The sequence below is a fragment of the Fukomys damarensis genome, unplaced genomic scaffold, assembly GCF_012274545.1.
Source record: "Fukomys damarensis isolate Sample0158 unplaced genomic scaffold, DMR_v1.0_HiC HiC_scaffold_21, whole genome shotgun sequence".
Taxonomy (NCBI): Eukaryota; Metazoa; Chordata; class Mammalia; order Rodentia; family Bathyergidae; genus Fukomys; species Fukomys damarensis.
Window position 1 is genome coordinate 17,516,304 of NW_022900933.1, and position 8,500 is coordinate 17,524,803.

An 8,500-nucleotide genomic window follows, 5' to 3' on the forward strand; every position below is an offset into this window, starting at 1 on the left:
AAAAAAAAAAAAAAAAACCCCAAACTAGGATATCCAATAATTGTAGGATAATTTCAAAAAGTTTAACCTTCATACAATTGGAATACAAGTTAAAACATGACAAAATAGACCAGAGGAAATAATTGAGGTAACCACAGCCAAGACTTTTCCAAAATAATTACAGATATCAAACCACAGATGCAGAGAGCTCAGAAAACACTAAATACAATAAATACAAAAAGTTTCTACACTTAACCAAATTATATTCAAACTGCAGAAAACTAAAGACAAAAAAGAATCCTTAAGAAGCTAGAGGAAAAAAATCACATTATCTACAGAGGACCATAGTTAATAATCACAGAGGATTTCTTATTGTAAGCCATGCAAGCCAGGAGAGTAGAGGGAAATATTTAAAGTGTTGAAAGAAAAAAAGGCACCAACAGAATTGTACAACTAGTGAAATTATTCTTCAAAAGTAAAGAGGAACTAGAGAAGCTTTGAAGAAAACAAAAACAGGGAGTTCATCACCAGAGCAGTAGCCCTGTCAAAATGTTAAAAAGAAGTTTTGCATCAAAAAGAAGAAAAACGATAGTGCATCAGACAACATAAGAAATGAAAAGCATAGGAGAAGGAATTAATGTATGTAAAATTAATTTTTATTTATTTTTAATTGGTCTAAAATGTAACTGTTTAATAGTAAAATAATGTATTGGTTGATTGTGGCACAAGGATAAGCTAAATAGATAACAGCAATGTTATAAGGGGTAGGAGAGGTAACTGGAGACACTGTTATAAGGTACTGCATTATATGTGCGGTAGTATAGAGTCCTTTAATGGTAGACATATATTCATTACAATTGCATATTGTAAACACTAGGACAAACACTGAAAAAATTTTGAAGAAGTATAGTTGATATACTAACAAAGGAGATAAAGTTAAATCATATAAAATACTCATAAATAAATGTTCAAATAAAATACTCATAAATAAATGTTCAAAGTATAGTTGATATACTAACAAAGGAGATAAAGTTAAATCATATAAAATACACATAAATAAATGTTCAAATAAAATACTCATAAATAAATGTTCAAAGAGTAGAAAAAAGGAAGAAAGAAAAAGAAACAAAGAATAAATGCAATGGACAGAAAACAACTACAAGTTCAATACAACTATATCAATAATCACTTTAAATGTGAATGGCCTAACTATATAAATTAAGGGACAGAAATTGTCAGAGCAGATTAAAAACAAAACAAGACCCAAACATACGCTGTCCATAAGAAATCAGCTCAAATATAATAACTCTGAAAAATTAAATTAAAAGAATGGAGAAAGACAAAGCATGCTAACACAAGAAAAAAGAAAAAGAAAAAAAAAGAAAGTTGGAGTATTAATTTCAGACAAAGCTGACCTCAGAATAAGAAAATTATCAAGGATAAAGGAGGAAGTACACATTGAAAAAGAGATCACCAATGTGGTGGTGCATGCCTGTAAACCCAGCACTAGGGAGGCTGAGGCAGGAGCATTGCCATGAGTTTGAGGCCAGCCTGGGCACAAAGCTAGAGGATGACTCAAAAAACAAAACAAAATAAAACAACAACAAAATCAGTGATCGAAGAGGACACAGTAATTCTTAATGTGCACATATCCAACAATACAGCATAAAAATACACAATGCAAAAACTGATACAGTGGCAAAGAGAATTGGACAAATGCACTATTATAGTTCAAGACTTTGGTACTTTTTTAGTAACTGATAGATCAAATACAGAAAATCAGTGAGGAAATATTTGGCCTGAACATTATCAATCAATTCAAGTGAGTTGACATCTGGAGAATATACAATCCACCAACAGCAAAATACACCTTCTTTTCACACTCAAACAGAACATTCACCCATATAGATCACATTAAGAGGCATAAAACACACTAAACATGATAAAAATTATATAAAGTATGTCCTCTGACCACATGAAGTTAAACTAGAAATCAGTAACACAAAGATTGCTGAAACTTAAATGAAATACTGTTGAATAGAACATGAGTGAAAGAAATCTCAAAAAAATTTAAATATTTAAATGAAATGAAATAAACGTACAGTTTATCAAAATGTGAGATGCAGTCAAAGTAGAGTGTAGAGGGAAAATTATTAGGACTTTACGACATAAAGAATGAACTTTAGGGTCGGGGATTTAGCTCAGCGGTTTCGCCGCCTGCCTTACAAGCCCAAGGACCTGAGTTCAATCCCCGGTACCGGGGGGCGCGGGGGGGCAGATGAATTTTAATGCACCTGTCTTAGTTACTTTTCTCATTTATGAGACAAAATACCTGACACTCGAAGTTAAAGAAGGAAAAGTTCATTTAGCTTATAATTCAAAGAGGTTTCAATCATCAGTTGGCTGGCTCCAAGGTGTAGTGGCACATGGAAGAGGCATCTAGGGGAGAGTGACAGCTCATGGCACCCACAAGGTAGCAAAAGCAGTAAGAGACCTTCACAGTGTCTCTCTGCCCCTTTGATATTATCCAGACTACTTAGGGCTGGTAGCACTCCCATCCATAGTCCTAGTGCTCTCCGGCCTAGCCTTGCACCCTGAATCAGTCACAGTCTAGATTCGGCCACCTCTGAAAAAGCCCCACCTAAGACAGCAAGCCATAACAGTACCTAAAGTTTAAAAATTCACTTATGGACTTGGACAACCCAGGATAGAATGTGGATTGTTACAAAAGAATTCATGGAAAACCACACTAAAGAGAATGCGAGTAAAAGAGGCCGACCTAAGTACTTTGGAAATGAACGGAGTCTCTAAGACTGAAGGCAATGGTGGGAATTGCAAATAGGTCCTGTAATATAATGCATAAAATTGTTTTCTAGGACAATGTGTGTTCACAATCCCAACATTACTATACACATGTACAGGAATGGAACAATTAAGTAATTCAGTGACAGATGATGGGAGCCAAGTTTCTTGCTGCTGAGACAGGCAAGGGAGGAGGCTGTGATAATCTATGTGGAAAAGCATTCAAGTTGGAGACACATGTATGAACTCCTGTTTAAGTTTATCATAGATGCTGGTTTGTTACATATAGAAATATTTATAGATATCTGCATATACACAGATGCAGGTTTTATCACCTGAGAGGTTCTGGAAGCAATGACATCCTAGTAGGAATGAGCACACTTAGTACTCGTATCTGGGTTCTCCATGAAAGGAATCACGAGCCCTTGGAAATCCTAGAAATGGGATGGAAATCTGACAAAAAGACACAGGAATCAACTAAAAGAACTCTCTGTTGTCAAAGTGGAAACAATGTGAACAACTTTAACCATAAAGTATAAATAAATAAACATCCAAGGGTCCATGTTGGTATAAATAAATTAGAAAAGAATAGAGAAATTCCTCCTGCAGGAAAATTCCAAATAATTTATGTAAGGAACCCGCGCCCCAGGAGGTGGGATAAAACACCTCACTCTTTAAGGGTGGACTGTGCTTATCACCTTTCTCCCAAAGAGTACAGTGTGGAAAGGGGGGAAGACTTGACAATGAAAAGTGATGTGACTTCCTAAATAGGATCCTGGAAACAGAAAGGACATTAGGTAAAAACTAAGAATATATGAATAAAGAATGGATTTTACTTAATCATATGTATAACATTACATGTAGTTATCAGGCAATTTTTATTTCAGACTGTTATCTGAGTGCCTCAGACAGCCTCTCTCTCCTTTGTTGTTGATTTTTCTATTTAGAAATCAAGGACTGGGGATTTAGCTCAGTGGTACTGTGCCTGCCCCTCAAGCACAAGGTCCTGAGTTCAATCCCAGGTACTGGAAAAAAAAAGAAAGAAAGAAAGAAAAGAAAAGAAATCAAGTTTGTGGAAATTGTGTGGAGCAAGAATAAACAGCCCCAAAGCAAAGGCCTGAAATATTTTCCTATAAACAATATTATTATGTTTTATATCTGGGTTGTCCCCTGAAGCCTCCTGTGTTTGCAGGATGCATTGGATTGTGAAGGTTTTATACTCATCAGTGGATTCACCCACTGGTTAGGTCAGCGGCTGAGTGTGCTGTTAGGATGTGGGGTCCAATCAGAAGAGATGTGTCACTGGGGGAGTGACCCGGAAGGGTGCATCTTCCCCCTCAACTGCTCCCCCCCCCGTCTCTCTGTCTCTCTTTCTCTCTGCTCCCTGGCTGCCCTGATATAGGTAGCTTTCCTCCCCTAGACCCTTCCACCTTGCTATTTCTGCCCTTGAGCTTGCTGATTATGGCAACCTCCTGAAACTCCAGGAAACTCCTAAAATGGTGAGCCAAAATAAAACCCTCCTTTAAGTTGTAGGTTATCAGAAATTTCATTCCAGCAATGAGAAAGTGACTCCCTAATTGATCTCTCTACTTGGAAAAGAAGTTTGTTGAACTTGTGTTTAGAGCAAGAGTAAATAAGCCCAAAGCAAATGTCCTGAAATGTTCTCCTATAAATGATATGCATTAACATATGGCATTTATGACAACTATTGGGCTTTTCATAGGGCTCTGACGGGTGGAAGTCTTCACTTTCAGCTATGTAAAAGCTTAAAATAATCACAATTTGCATTGCTGAACTACTTCTGGGTTTGGAAAGTGCATCTCATGCATTATTTCATTTGAACCTCACAGCAGTTCTGTCTAGTAGGCAGGATAAGGACTTCTAATTGTCATTTCACAGATGAAGGAAGGGACATTCATAAGAGTAACCTCGCAGCTCAAGTCATAGAGGCCTGTCAAGTTCCACATAGGAGAAGTGTGGTCACTTGATTTAAAAAGATCAAGGGTTTAAAATATAGTCACAATCTTTTGAATATCTGCTTGCAACTTTTGAGGTCTAAGGTTGGTTTTGTGACCTTAGAAACACAGAGATTGCCATCCTACTCAAGATAGTGAGTCCCCTTCAGTGTGTGAGGTGTTGGCAATCCCGGGGTCTTCCCACAGCAGAGGGAACCTGGCTCAGTCTGTCTTGGCCTGGAGAGAGCCCTTCCTCTGGATGCATAGTCGCCACAGCACTTTGCCCTTCTCTGGGGCAATGGACAATGGAGAGAGTGGAGGAAGTCCAAGCCCTTGAAGTTCCCGGAGGAGGGATGGGAATTTTGGGGACACCTCCTTTCTGTGTGGCTCCCTCAACTGGAACACGGTGCTCTGATCAGGAACCCCCACTACCCTAAGGGGACCAGGATCCTCAAAGCCTCTGGTGGAGCCCCCTCTGGCACTCACCTCCAGCCCTGCTCTGTCCCTGTGGAGCAGTCTGCATGGCATGGGTCTCACCGAGGAGGTGGCTGAGGCAGCAAACAGAAATTATGGAATAGTCGATTTTGTATCCTCTGAAGGAGCAGCGCATACAGTGTTAGAGGAAAAATCTTTGTGACATTCAGATATTTACTCCACTGTTGAGGAGCCTCCTCTTGGTGACATGGGAAACAGGGATGGCTAGGGGGACCCTCCTGCTGTTTCTGGCCCACTGATGTGTATATACATTGTTTGCCCTGCTATGGGTTTAAGAAACTTTAAAAAAACTGATTAACTGATTTCCAATATTTAAACATTGACATATATTTTTTCCTGGTACTAGGGATTGAACCCAGTGCCTTTGCACTGAGCTACATCTCCAGCCCCCATGTCCCTTTTTTGAGGCAAAGACTCACTAAGTGGCCAACTTTCCAAGCTCAGTTTGAACTTGCCATCCTCCTGCCTCAGTCTCCCCAAGTGCTGGAATTACAGGTGTGCACCATCCCACTTGAGTGGGGTGGGTGACAGGTAAGGCAACTGGCTGCAATCCCCACCGTCTGGCTTCACCCACTTCTGCTGCCTGCCTGCCTGTCACAACACCTGAGCACTGGAGGCTGTGGCCTGCACACTGGGCTCTGTCTGCTCTAATCCCAGTGGCCTGGAGAGCGCTCAGAGTGTGGGCGAATCTCAGCTCCCGTGGTGAGCAGATCCTGCCCGCCTCCTTAACTTGACTTAACTTGACTCTGTGGGTAGAAGCAAAATCTTCCCGGATCACAGAGCCTTTATGTAACGGAGACACCCTGTTGCTGTTGACTGGGTTTTCCTGACACCTCTTGCCTGTTTACATTGAATTCTACTGCAGGAAGACTCAGCAGCTCACTCTTTACCCACCTTCAGCAAGACAGGTTGATGTTAATACTGCTGACTCACCATGTTGGCTTGGATCCCTGAGTGGTCATGTAATCCTAGCTGTTTGGGCTACTGGGTGGGGAAGATTAACAATCAGAGGTATCCGTTCTGTTTGGCCTCTGATTCCAACTCCACCACCTACCAGCTGTGTGACCTTGGGTAAATTATTTGCTATCTCCTGGTCTGGTTCCCACCTATGTAAATGAGGCCATGCATGAAAACAGCTGGGCTCCTAGGGAGCATAGGAATCATTTTATTAAGGTTAATGAATAGGTTTTCTTGTTTACCATGTAGAAATTTACTTGAGGGTCTTCCAGGGTAACCAGTTTTTAAAAGGCTCAGTCGCAGAATTATAACCTTTTTTCAATGGAAGGGATCTCAGAGTCATGATCCAATTCTCTGATTTGTGCCAAGAGGAAAAGGAAGCCCATGGAGGAGGAAGTTGGGCCCCCTGTCGTCTTGCTTAGTGCTTTTTCCACTGCACTGGGCTGGACTTTTATAACTTCTCAAGCTGTTGAGCCAGCACCCAAGGACTGGAAGGTTGATTTTAAGGAAGAATCTCATTTGCTTAGATTAAACCTTATAGAGAAGCTGAGATGTGGCAATAGAGCTCAAATTTTGCTGCAACTAGAACTATTCCAGGCAGGAGTCTCCATGGTTCCTTCATGGGCATCTTCTGCCCAAGCAGGAAGGGCTCCTGCGCAGCTCAAGTGGGAGACCCTCTGGGTGCTACAGTCCACTCATATCTCTGGTCACCACCCCCAGAGGAGCCCATTGGTACTGCAAAACTTCCGGACAGGCCAGGATTGTTTCCGGTCCCAGTTCTGGCTCAATGTTCCCAAGCACCCTTGGTCTGTCTGTCGCTGGCTACTATGGCACATTTCTGTGCTTCTTCCTGGGGCTGTTCTGGCTCACACTGGTGTGCCCTAGTCCCTTTCCCTCTTATACATTCATGTGGCAGATATTTATTGAACCCAACTCACTCACATGCTGAACTTACCATCTAGGTGGGGAAGTCAAGGAGCAGTGAGATCACAAAATGGGCCTGGACAAGCCTCCCTCAGGTGTTGCCCAGGCTTCCCGGAGGCTGTGGTGTTTCAGCTGGGACCTAAAGGAGCTCGTCAAAGGGAGGCAGAGTGTGGGAAGGAGTGTTGGGCAGAAAGAGCAGTGTGAGGGAAGGCAGGAGGACCACGGGAACCAGACACGTACAGCTGAGGACTGTGAGAAAGTCTGAGTGTGGAGGGCATGGGAATGGAGGACTCAGGTTGTAAGACCTTATGGGCTGAGCAGAGGCATCTGGACTTGGCCTTGAGCTCGCGGGAAGCTAGAATGACTTATCGGTAAGAGAGACACTGATCAGGCTTGTCTCATGAATACCCACTCTGGGTGTTGGGTCAGAAAGAGTCCGGAAGGGGACAAAGGAGCTCACATGGCTAGTGTCACTTCCAGTACTGCCTGTGACTGTCATTTGTCTCCCATCCCTGAAGGCCCCGGAAACAGGCTGGCCTGTAAGATGGGAAGCCTGGCGATGGGACACAGGAAGATCCTGCTGCTGCTGGGAAATCAGAAACTTCCTCACCCTCTCACCCAACTGAGGGAACCTAGGAGTTTCGTCTTCCCTGTGCTGAGGTCTCTTGACCACCAACCCTATGGAGGAGGAAGGGGCCTCCACCCTACCTCGGTTTCCCCTGCAAGAAGTAGAGTCAATATTAAGAGCTCAGCCTCTAGAGGCAGATCCCCGGGCTCTCTGTGTCTTTGGGACCACGGTGCTTCAGCGACTCCAAGTGTAAAACAGGGCTGTAGAGAGGGTTCAGGGAAGCAGTGCACACCGAGAGCTGCGAGTGTGCCTGGCCCGAGGGAAGCGTTCACTGGAATGAAGTCGGTGACGAGGGGGCCACAGCAGTGCTGATGGTGTTGCACAGCAAAGGGACATGAGCGACTGCGCCCAGGTGTGACGGACGCTTCTGATGCTACCGCCCCCGCCCATGCAATTATCTTTCCTAGAGGGAGAACACAGAGACATGGGCCTATGACGGACACGTGAGGCCTGTGGCCCGCTTTGCTTCCTATGGGCCAGACGGATGTGTGTCCAAGCTTCGGCCAATCCGATCTCAGGGTGGAGCCAGGGTTCTGACCAATCAGTCTGCCCTGGCTCCCTGAACAGAAGAGGTGTAAGAAAGGTGCGGCTGTGTGTGTTCCTGTGCTCCTGTGTGCTGGGTGGGTGGGAAGCAGAGGGAGAAGGATGAAGCAGAAGTACACGTGACAGGTGCACGAGGCTGATGCCCGGTTCCCAGTGAACCACCCTCCACCCCACCCCCATTCCTGGGCCTCTATTTTTTTTTTTTTTTTTTGTTCCG